The sequence below is a fragment of the Dipodomys spectabilis genome, unplaced genomic scaffold (assembly GCF_019054845.1).
Source record: "Dipodomys spectabilis isolate Male_0828 unplaced genomic scaffold, ASM1905484v1 ptg000309l, whole genome shotgun sequence".
In the NCBI taxonomy this organism is placed as follows: Eukaryota; Metazoa; Chordata; class Mammalia; order Rodentia; family Heteromyidae; genus Dipodomys; species Dipodomys spectabilis.
In genome coordinates this window covers 3,241,071-3,254,033 of record NW_024870986.1, presented here as the reverse complement: position 1 = coordinate 3,254,033, position 12,963 = coordinate 3,241,071, and the positions used below count along the sequence as shown (strand labels likewise).

The following is a 12,963-nucleotide window of genomic DNA, read 5'->3' as shown; positions in this document are numbered from 1 at the left end:
TATATATATATATATATATATATATATATACACCCACACACGCATATATATACATATACATATACACATATATAAATATACATATATGCATATATATATATATATATATATCACATTTTCTCTTTTTTATTGGGCAAATACCATACAGAGGGTTTGCAATTACATGGGCTATGTAATGAGTACATTTCTTATCAAGAATTGTTGCCTTCTCCTTTGTTTCCCCTTCCCATCACTTTGCATTCCCCCCCACCCCTCGTCCCCCCACCCCAAGCCACAGTAGTAATGTTAGTTTTTCAACATAATATCTTGAACATCTCATTGTTGCAATGGGTCCACCTATATCCCTATTTAAACAATTTGGTTTTCCCTTCCCCTCCACAAATTATACCACCATAAAATACAGTGAAAACAGGGGTTATACTGTGGGGGAGGGCCATACAAAGCAACAAAAAAATCATCTTATAAATATGTTAGAAACAAGCAAAAGAAAGAAAAAAAAAGTTTGAAGCCTTATCTTGGGGTTCATTTTGCCTCACATCAACTTATCTGACCTTTTCTACTTGTCTCAGACATATACTAGTTATTGCAAATAAGGGAAACCCTGGGACATAAGTTTCTTGGGGCCTGGTTTATTTCACTTAATATAATTTTTCCAAGTCTTTCCATTTCATAACAAATGGAGCTATGTCATTCTTTCTGATGAGGCATAGGATTCCATTGTGTATATATACCACATTTTCTTGATCAGTTCATCTACTGAGGGGCACCTGGGTTGGTTCCATATCTTAGCTATAACTGCCAAGACAGCCATCTACCATCTCAACAAATGAGCTGGCCATCGTGATTTACATCTGAAATCCTAGCTAATTATGTGGGAGGCATAGGTAATAAAGTCTCAGTCAATCTAAGATCACACCTGTGCAAAAAGTGCAAGACCTCAAGCAAATTATATGGACTAGAAGTATGGCAAAATTGGTTGAGCTGCTTGGTGCTATACAACAAAAGTCCTGTCTAGCAAGCAGAGAAGTCCTAGATAGAACCCTAGTAATACTCCTTTCTTCCACCAAAAAGCCTAAATAAGTTTGTCCTATTTGAACATCTAATTTCAAGGCCACTGACAGATCAGAGATGGTGACCTTCTCTTTAAAACCTAACTTTCACCCTAATGATAATCCAATTCTAATGTTTAAGGAAGATACTCTAGTTTTTAATCATTCTAATGAATATTCCAGTTTTCACTCTGGAAATGAGTTTCAGTTTGCTCTAATTCCCACAAATTTTCTGACTCTACCACTAAAGTTATCTTGTTCCCTCACATGAGCCATTATATTACTTGTCCTCAAGTTCTCTTATCAGGAAAAATACTGTAGTTTCCATTGATTCTACCTTTACCTGAACCACTGTATCTGAAAAGTTTCAGATTTACTTACCATCTGGTCCATTACTTACCGCTAACTCTCAACCTAAACCTGGCTGGAAAACTCTCATTAATCACTACAAGAATGATCACTGAGAAATACATATAATGATAATGTCTTAGTTACTATTCAGCCTCACATATTTGCTTCTACTTGTTAGTGAACACAATTTTATACTAAAAGCTTTCTTATTCGTAACAGTAAATAAATCAGAAGAAAATACTGATCCTAATCTTAATCCAAATTATATGGCAATGCTAACACTAACACAAGTACACTAGTTTTCACTCACCCTTCCAAACATAAGTTTCAATTTTTTCCAATATCTTAGTCATTTTCTAACACTAAACTTAATCTTTCTTAACTGGAACATTGAGAATAACCATCAGCCTAATTGTAAGAAGATTCATATATTAATAGCAATACTCTAGTATACATTCATTCTAATTCTTACCAGGCATATATTAAAATTTACCTTCAATTTGACCCTCATTTTTTTTCTCCTTTACTCTAAGCCTAACCATGGCTGGAATCCTAACCATAACCTTGACAGTACTCATATCCCAATTCTAAAATGTATGAAAAATGCTCGTTTTGTGCAAGCCTAACTGAAATACCACTGGTAATTCTTGAAATAAATTGCAGGTTTTCTGTAAACCCTACAGATTTTTTCACTCTTAACTCTGAATGTATTTTGTTCCATAATAGGAATCATTATACCCATTGATCTCAAACCCTGATATTGTGAAATGCATTGTACTTCCATTATCCCAGCTTTTCCTAAATTCCTAGAACCTAAAAAGTTTCAGCTTTACTTAGTATTTAACATTTCTTTTTTTTTTTTTCTTTTTGTCGGTCGTGGGGCTTGCACTCTGGGCCAGGGCATGATCCCTGAGTTCTTTACCTCATAGCACCGCTTTTGTGTTTTATGGTGGTTAATTTGAGATAAAAATCTCATGGACGGTTTTGCCATTTTTTAAGTTCTGTGTTGATTTCCTTTTTCAAGATTTTAAAGTTTTCATCATAGAAGTCCTTCTCTTCTTTAGTTAAGTTAATTCCTAGGTATTTTATTTTTTGTGGGGCTATTACAAATGGAGTTGCTTTCCTAATTTCAGCCACACTTTTCTCATTGTTGGCATACAGAAAAGCCATTGATTTTGGGGGGTTAATTTTATAACCTGCTACTTTGCCAAAGTTTTGAATCAGCTTGAGTAATTTGGGAGTGGAGTCTATGGGATTCTTTAAATACAAGATCATGTCATCTACAAAGAGGGAAAGTTTTATTTCTTCTTTCCCTATTTGGATCCCCTTTATGTTTGCATCTTGTGTTATTGCTGTAGCTAGGCATTCTAATACTAGATTGAAGAGAAGTGGAGAGAGTGGGCATCCTTGTCTTGTTCCTTAGTTAAGAGGAAATGGCTTTAGTTTTTCACCATTGAGTATAATGCTGGCTGTAGGTTTGTCATATACAGCCTTTATTGTATTGAGGAATGTTCCATGGATTCCTAATTTTTCCAAAACCTTCATCATGAAAGGGTGTTGGATCTTGTCGAATGCTTTTTCTGCATCTATTGAGATAACCAAATCTCAAGGACTTTCCTGCCTGGGCTACCTTTGAACTGTGATCCTCAAAAACAGCTTCCTGAGTAACTAGGATAATAGGCGTGAGCCACTAGTTTAACCCATTTCTTTACTCTATCCTCAACCCCTGTTAACCAGAAACCTAATCCAAATCACATTCTGATTTAACACCAAATGGCTAATGTAAGGAAAATTGTCTAGATTCTATTCAATCGCACATTTTTTTTGGCTTCTATTTCTTATTGGAAAACTAAAATTTACCGTAAAGCTTATCCTTTCCTAACCCTAATGGGAACAAAAAAGTATCTCTCACTTTAAACCAAATTATATCTGAATGTTTAAAGTAACACAGACTGGTTTTCATTCATTCTTGCCATTCATTCTTCTTAAAATATGTGGCAGTTTTACACAATGTCTTACATGTTTTTCTCATCCTAACCCAGCTCTAACTGGCACACATTTCCTAATCCTAAGCCTAGATGTAACCGAATTATCATGTTAATAGCAAGCCACTTTTTCATATTTATCCTAACTCTTGCTCAGCCTGTAGGTCTAAATTTTACTTGCATTTTGAATATATTTTTAAGTGTTTTTCTATTTCCAGTCAGGTTTTATTGTTCATTATTTTAAAAAATTTTTATTTTGTTGAAAATGTGCTTTAAAGAAGGATTAGTTACACGTGTAAGGTAAGGAGTACGTTTCTTGTTGAGCATTGTTACCCACTTCTTTCTTGTTCTCCCACTATCAGATCCCTCCCCACTTCACTTACCCCTCCTTCCCCATGGTGTAATCTTCATTTTCAACATAGTGTCTTGTGAGTATCATTGTTGCAATGGGTCATCCTCTGATGAACCTAAATTTTCTATTTCTCTAATCCTGGGATCCTAACCATAATAATAATGATAACTCAATTCAAAAGTTAACAAAAAATATTCAGGTTTTTATTCATCCTATTAATTCTCTGTACATCTTGAATTATCTTGCAGTTTAGCTTCAATCTTCCAAATTAGTTTATATGCACATATATAAAGATGTAATTTTATGTGAAAAACAGAAGATCTTTGGAGGAAGGAGTAATGAGAAGGAAATAGAGGGAGTAAAATCCAATACATTAAATATATTATGGAATTGTCACTTCTGACAATTACTATCTATTAACAAAATAACTAAAAATTAATAAAGAACAAACTACCTTCTAGTGTTCTTTAAGAGAGCCATGATCTGACTTTTGAAAAAAAAACTCGTGCTAGATAAAATTTGTCCATGCATAATTTATATTGTTTGCCAATTATTTAACTTGATGAATAAAAATTTATCGAATAAGATTCTTTGACAAAAAATATAAAACAGTGACTTAGCAATTGTTTGAGAAAAAGTTATTCTTATGAGTTTTAAGAAACGGAATTGATATTTCCCTACAAAGCAATGAATTAGGTTTACTAATCTAGTCTGTCTAGTAAGTTTAGAGAACATAATTGACATGAGAAACAACTAACTGTATATCTTGTTTCTTGAATGAGTGATATTTTAAACATTGTCTTTTATTCAAATAAATACTTAGGTTTACATTTCAAAATAAGTGCAATTTTATCTCCTTTCAGAACAAGTACTTACCCTGCAATTAAATGTACTAGCATATTCAGGTATTTAAAAGCTAAATTTTCTATGTTTTATATGCAGCTCTACATATTCAGAATGAGATGATTTTTTATTCATAAATATCTAACCCCAGATTTTTCCTTTATCAATATAAATTTTCTCATGAGTTTGTAGTGAAGGCTCCAGTAACCAGACTGGTTAAAACAACTTCTTGAATTCTAAATTTTAAATCAAATCATTTTTAAGCTTTGATAATATCATTTATTGTCTCTTCAGAGCAATTAAGCTAAAACAAATACTACTTTTTAAACATTTCACTCACATTGTAAAGAATATTAACATAGGTCAAAAAGAAACTAATTATTTCAGACTCATCATATTTGGTGATCTTATTGTGAAGAATGTAGAGAGTAGAAGGTCCTTATACTCAATAAATAGTTTTGGTTAAATTAAATCATATATCTGGATTTCTGATTTGGAGCTTAATCACATGGAAACAGGAAAATAATAAAAAAATTACTTTGGGATCACCAGAAAAGGATATGTGTGCATGTACCACAGTTGCTTTATTAGTTTGTAGTTGAACACTGGACTTCGATTTATATCTTGGCTGTTGTGGTGAATAATGTAACAATGAACTACAGATACATTTATGAGTTACCCACAGACAAATAATCACACGATTGGTGGGTCAGACAATATTTCAACTTTGGATTTCTTTAGGAAACTTCATACAACTTTCTACAACGAGAACACTAACCTGTATTTTGACCAAGAGTGTAGAAAATTTCCTTTTCTCCACAGTGTCACCAGCCAACATTTTTACCTTTTTAGTTTTTTTAAAGGACATGTTTTTACTGTGTGCAGTACCCAAGACTGGCCTTAGACTCAAATCCTTTTACTCCAACCTCCAATCACTTGGAATTACCAGCCTTTACCACCACACCTGGTTCTTTGGCTATTTTTATGAGTTATAATAGTTAAGAAGTAGTATCATAGTAATTTTGAATTGCATTTCCCTAATGACTTCTGCTCACAAAGCATTAAGCCAACATAGACGTTGTATTAAATACAAATTTGTAAATCCACAGGCGATTTTCAGGGCTTTTTGGAAAACATGTCTATTCAGAACTTTTGTCCATTTTTAATCAAGTTTCTTGTTAATCTCATCTTTAATCTCTCTATAGAAAATCAATAATTAATTCAAGGTAGTAGAAAGGAAAAAAATAAGCAGCTCCTAACATTTTTAAATTTTTAATAACATGATATTGCTTAAATCATTTTTCTGTTGACGCTTGAGACTCTATAACTCAATTTAGTTAGACATTTTACAAGGCTATATATATTTTATTTATTTTACTTTGTTCTTTCCTGCATGAATAATTTAACTTGGTTTCTTTCAGTCTCATGTAATTCAGATTTCAAACTGAAGAATAAATGGAAGGAAGCAAACAAAAAATATAGTTCCCCTCATCTGATGATGCCTCTACAAAAATGAGGAAAGTGTTCATCCTTCTAAGGACCAACGATAGAATATTAAAAAGACAATTTATTCTTCTAGGTCTTCCTTATCTTTGCGATGTAACTTAAATGATACAAAACACAATATACTGCTCAGATACTTTTATGTTTTATCAGTTTTGCACATTTTCATATGGATTTCACCTCAGTCTACAACATTCCTTCATCGTTCTGTCCCTGTTATTTTTATATTATCACAACATAAGATAACCAGTTTGATTTACAGCATAAGTTATCCACTGGCTTCCTTGGAAGCAAAGCATGGTCAATAGATATTACTTCTGGTTGCTCACACTACATGTAATGGTTTCTGTACTACTTATCACATTCTATTTGGTATTTAAAAAAGAATGCTGGCTAAACTCAAAGCTAATTCATAGGTTTACGTTAAGGGTTTCACAAGTTTTATGCTCTTAATTCTTAAGATAACATTCGTTATAATGCTAATGTTATTACCATTGTAGTGTTGGGAAAAATTATAGTTAAAGACAGTAAGTGCATGGCCCAAAGACACACACAGTGAGGAAGAAAATGAGTCAAAGTTTCCAAAAGTCTTTCAGCAATACCAAAAAGGTGGATAAAATCTCTCCATTCTCTTACACTCTCAATTCAATATTCATATTGCCCAAGAAATAATAGCGTAGCAAATATTACAAATGGTGATTGTTTTCTATCACATTTTGTCTTCAACACAGACTGTGGTGGTGACATTGGGGTATCATGCACAGAGCTGAGCTTACAAATTGAGGTCCGAAGACAGCCAAATTTCTTCTGTCCCACAGTTCCAGTTTCTTTTTTAAAACGTACCAGAACTTTTAAATATCATCACTTACTATCTTTTCACAATCCCCAAACGAATTAAATTGACATATAATCACTCCAAAAGGCTTTCAAATAAGGAGATGATACAACAGGCACCCATAAAGTAAATTTTCTTTTATTTTTAAAATTATTCTATAAACATTGTGCTGGCTGGTCACACTTATAATCCTATCTACTCTGAATATTTGCTCAGGAGACTGAGATCTGTGGATTACACTTGGGAGCCAATCAGGGCCAATAAAAAAAAACTTCATGAAATTATTTTTCAAAATGTTTAATGAACTAGCAAAGAGCCAGGAATTGAGATGTAGCTTACATAGTAGATCACCAATCTAGATAGGAAAGGCCTAGCAAGACCTTGAAGCCCTGATTTTTATCTCTGAGCATGATGATATACATGTATGACGTGTGTTAGCAGGTACATGCGTGTTTGCTTGAACGCTGCGGCACTCACACTCACATACATTTATTCAAATTACCTTCATATCAGTGTTCTGCATTAATTTCTTTGTTAGCGATATTATATGGGTAAAATAGAGGAAATAAACTCTTCCATCTCAGAACATTTTTATATGCTTTTTTTGTAATAATACTGTGCAGAGGAGTCACATTTACATGAACAAGGAAACTAGTACATTTCCTAACAAGAATTCTTACCTCCTCCTTTATATTTCCCCTACCATACCTTCCCTTCCACCTCCACAAGTACACTCCCCTCCCCCTTCCTTCCTCCACCTAAATTGTAAAGTTCATTTTTCAACATAGTGTCTTGTGCATCTCATTGTTACAATGGGTCAACCTGTATCCTTATTTGAGCAATTTTTCCCTTCCCCTCCCCAAATTAGAGAAGCATACATTCAAGATGTATGTGCACCAACTTCAAATACAGAGAAAACAGGGGTTATAGCGTGGGGAGAAACATACAAAGAAACAAAAAAAAATGCCATCGCTCATTATAAGTACGTTAGAAACAATAGCAAGAAAGAAAAAACCACTTGTGTCACTGTCTTGGGGTTCAATTTCTTTAACATCATCTTATCTGGTTCTATGTACATAGCTTTTCAACTTTTCTGCTTATCCCAGACATACATTTGTTATTGAAAATAAGGGAAATCATGGGACCTATGATTCTTTGGACTTGGGTTACTTCACTCAATAAAATTTTTTCCAAGACTTTCCATTTCCTAACAAATGGGGCAATGTCATTCTTTCTGATGGAGGCATAGAATTCCATTGTGTATATATACCACATTTTCTTGATCCATTCATCTTGTGAGGGCATCTGGGTTGGTTCCATATACTAGCTATCGTAAATAATGTTGCAATAACCATAGTTGTGCTGGTAGTTTTAGTATGGTCTTGTTTATGATCATTTGGGTAGATCCCCAAAAGTGGGATTAATGTGTCATAGAGGAGTTTTATGTGGAGTCTTTTGAGGAACCTACATACTGCTTTCCAAAGTAGTTGAACAAGTTTACACTCCCACCAAGAATGCAGTATGGTTCCCTTGTGGCCACATACCTTTCAGCATCTGTTGTTGTAAAAATATGGAATGCTCCACGAATTTTTATGTCATCCTTGCGCAGGGGGCATGCTAATCTTCTCTGTATCGTTCCAATGTTAGTGCATGTGATGCTAAATTGAGCAAAGAACATTTTTTATATATAAAGTATAATTTGTATTGATTTTATGAAACTAGACAATTCAACAAAAATAAGTTAAAAAGAATTGTGAAACTTAGGATCATGTAGTTCTTACATAAGCACACATTTAAGAATAAAATCAAGATAGACATGCCAAAAACAAAATAATTCCAGATATTTGTAGTTCAAGAGATGTGTAAGAGGAGGGATTCAATTATTCTATACAAGGCACCTGTCAAAATAAACATTGCAGCAAGTGTTTGGGTTTGTTAAAGTTTTAATGTTTTAGGGCTGGGAAGGTGGCTCAGTGGTAGAGTGCTTGCCTTGCATGCATGAGGCCCTGGGATCTATTTCTCAGCACCACATAAGCAAAAAGAAAAAAGCGGTAAGTGACGCTGTGGCTCAAGTGGTAGAGTGCTAGCCTTGAGCTGAAGAGCTGAGGGACAGTGCCCAGGCCCAGAGTTCATGCCCCACAACCGGTCCCTCTCCCCAAAAAAACAGTTTTAATGTTTTAAATATGCTTAATTTTGAGATTTTGCTTATATATGCCAAAAATAGGACTGTTTGGCAGGTATAAAACTTTTTGATAAAGTATTTAAGATTTATGGTAGTAGACATTAAGTACTAAGTATGTACATTTTAGAGTATATGGAAACTTTATTAATGAGAAGTTGCAAAGTCTTTGTGTAAAGAAGCAGAGTGAAGAGTTAAGACTTTAACTATACAGTTTTTGTTAAAAATTTAGAGATTCCTTACTTTATTTGATGATATAAGCCATAATGTACACATGTATGTTACTAGTCACACACATACATATACACATGTATACATGCGCACATGGAGAAAGACACATAATTACAGCCAACACAATTTCCACCAGTTGTTGAATATGCCTTAAACGGAATACTTGGAACAATATATGTTGAAGATGTATTTGTCTCTAATAGTTCATTTACCAATCCTCTTATCTCTTAAAACTGGTAGTTTTAGAGAGATTTGATTTACAAAATGCAGTACAAGTGATAGCAAGTCACTTGGAAACCTCAGTAAGTATAAGTGATATGGTGTCTCCCTGCTCCTCATGGAATGCTTACTCTTGTAGACACTCTCAATCACCGAAGTAGCAGGAAAATACCCTGGTAAAGAGTAAAGTTATAAGGCTTTAAATGGCATCCTTACTTGAGCTCTTTTCCCAACAACCAGCATGAATTCCTAGGCAGATGTGTGAGTCCTCCCAAAACTGGACTCTACATATACATTTTACTAACCCATGTGAAAATTCCTGTATGAGAAATGCTGACTGAGTTCTTAAAAAGAAAGTATTTTTAATGTTTTAAAGTTTGAGAATAATTTTTAACCTGTCAATAAATGTGTAGAACACAATTATACCAACTGATAAAAAAAATGATGGCATTTCATTTATGTGCTCTTGGACTTGGCCAGTGATTTTAGATGTGTCTACAAAAGTAGAATCAGCATAAATCAAGCCAGCATTTCTTCATTTAAGATATAAGGAAAGGATACTGGTTGACCCATTGTAACAATGAAATATACAAGACACTCTACCAGAGGATGGGTGAAGGGGGGAGGTGGGCTGGTGTGAAGGGAAGGGATGGTAGGGTTAAAAACAAAGGAGGAAACAATGCTCAATAAGAAATGTACTCATTACCTTACTTATGTAACTGTAACCCCTCTGTACAGTATTTATAATAAAAATATATATTAAAAACATACAAGGAAAATTTATCCCCCATTGTATACACACTTAATCCAGAAATTCATTACTGAATTCAAAACCTCTTAGAATTAAATTCCTAAATAGCAGTACTACATCTATATACCAGTATAAAATTTAAGCATTTCTATTTTTTAATTTTTCACGTCTCCTTTCTATCCCTCCCTTTCTCTTATCCTATTCCCGTACTTCTCTGAATATTATGTTTTTAATTTGCATAATTTTAAGTGTTTCACTTTTAAGTTTTTAATTTTTGTTTTACTATTTTTCCTTGTCTTTTTTTTCTCTTTCTTTTTTCCCCGGGCTCTACTATCATTCTATCCAACCTATTCCCTGCTTTTAGATTAGGACTAAGTTAGCTCTCCCTCTACCTTTCCACATCCCTCTATTCCTATTTATTCCCACATCTCTCGCTAAAACTAATAACTTCTGGTTTGCCAAATTCTTCTTTGCTGTTCGTAGCCTATTAATGCATAGTTGTTTGATGTTGAAAAATATATCTGTTGAACTAGATTATATCTGCATGCTTTTGACTGTGCAACTACAGACTTGGCTGATGCTTGCCTTAAGATAGTTTTCTAGCACAAACTGCTGTTACTCTCATCCCAAATGGGCAAAATAACCCGGAAAAACACAAGAAAAATGTCATGTCCGGGTATCTCAACTCCCACTCATGATAATCAGTGGACAGAACAGATAATGAATAATCCAGAGGAGAACTCCCAAAAAGCTCTACAAACAATAATGGTAAACATGATAAATAAAAAGATTGAAAACCTGCAAAGGACTCTGTTTGAGCATGATAGGGAGAGAGAGGAAGCAAACCGAAGATCAAAACAGGAAGCTCATGGGTGTGAGGAAGCTACTCAAAGATAGATAAAGGAATTGCATGAGCAGCTTGAGAACACTCAAAGAGAAATAAAAGAATTGTGTGAGCAGGCTGAGATCAGTCAAAGAGAACTAGAGTAATTGCATGAACGTGAGGAAGCTAATCAAAGAGTAATACAGGAATTGCAAGAGCAGGATGAGCATAGACAAAGATCAATAGAGGCATTCATGGAATCCATAAACAGAGAGCTGAAAGAAGTCAGGGAGTCCACAAAGGGAATGCTGAATGGATCCCAACAGAAGGAATGGAATTCCAAGGAAATCATAACAATCAACTAAGTGAATTGAGAATAAACATTGAACACCAAATTAAGGAAGTAAAGAATTTCATACAAGAGCGAAAACAAAGATCCAACAAAGTATTTGAAATCATAAAAGCCGACCAACTAGAAGGAAAAGAAAAGAAAAAGTAGAAAATCTGGATAGTTGAATAGACCATGAAGAAGATTGAATTCTGAGGATAGAAGACATCCTAGATATTATAGAGAAAGGACATAAAACCATCCTAGACAAATCTAAGAAATATGATAGATTTATTCAACATTCAACCCTTGGAAGACACCATTAGAAGGTCTAATCTGAGGATAATTGTAGAGGAGCACGTAGAACCAGAAGTCCATGGTCTAGGAAATTTGTTTAACAGGATCCTAGCAGAGAATTTCCCAAACATGCAAAAAGATAGGCCTATTCAGATACAAGAAGCTTTTAGAACTCCCAATAGACCAGACCAGAACAGGATTTCCCATTGTCACATTATATGCACAGGATCAATTCAGACCAAGGAAAAGATCCTTAAAGTTGTCATGAAGAAAAGATCAATCACCTATAAAGGGAAACCAATTAGAATCACCTCAGATTTCTCAGCAGAGACAATCAAAGCAAGAAGAGACTAGAATGATGTAAGCAATGCCCTAAAGACAAACAACAACCAGGAATACTTTACCCAGCTATACTCTCCTTAATAATCGGAGGTCAAATAAAACACTTCCATGGCAAAGAAAAATTGAAACTATATATCTCCACCACACCAACCCTACAAAAGAATCTTAAAGATATCCTCCACAGAGAAAACCAACAAGACCACAATAAAGGCCAAGAAACAGCACCCAAACTGAGAATCCAAGAACCATAGGAAGAACACAGTTGCCGCAGCCCGAAGAAGTTGGATAAAATGGCAGGAACTCTCAAATACTTCTCAGTTCTATCTCTCAACATTAACGGATTTAACTCTCCAATTAAGCAACAAAGTCTGTCTACTTGGATTAAAAAGCAAGATCCTTCTATCTGCTGCCTTCAGGAGTCACATCTTGCCCACAAAAACAAACACATTTTCAATTTTAAAGACTGGAACAAAATCTACCAAGCAAACGCCCCCCATAAACAGGAAGGAGTTGCAATCCTAATATCAGATAAAATAGACTTTTAATTAAAATTAGTGAAAAGGATGGTGCATACTAATTAAGGGATCACTCTTTCAGGAAGATATTACCATTCTGAATATCTATTTGCCAAACAACGGAGCACCCAAATTTATCCAAGAAACACTACTTTCCCTCAAATCCCACATAGATCCAAAGACATTAATCGTTGGGGGCTTTAACACACAACTTTCCCCACTACATAGATGAACTTCTCAAGAACTCAACAGAGAAACCGCAGATATAAACAACTGCATAGATCAACTAGATTTAACAGACATCTATCAAATATTTCACCCAGCAGCATCAGAATACACGTTTTTCTCAGAAGACACATG

General features: G+C 34.4%; 1 non-coding gene across 1 annotated transcript; it reads right to left on the bottom strand.

The window, feature by feature from the left end:
• Positions 1 to 8,482: 8,482 nt before the first annotated feature.
• Positions 8,483 to 8,589, bottom strand: LOC122127760. The gene has a single exon (XR_006151275.1). It is a non-coding gene; the product is annotated as a U6 spliceosomal RNA (small nuclear RNA).
• Between the last annotated feature and the right edge of the window lie 4,374 nt (positions 8,590 to 12,963).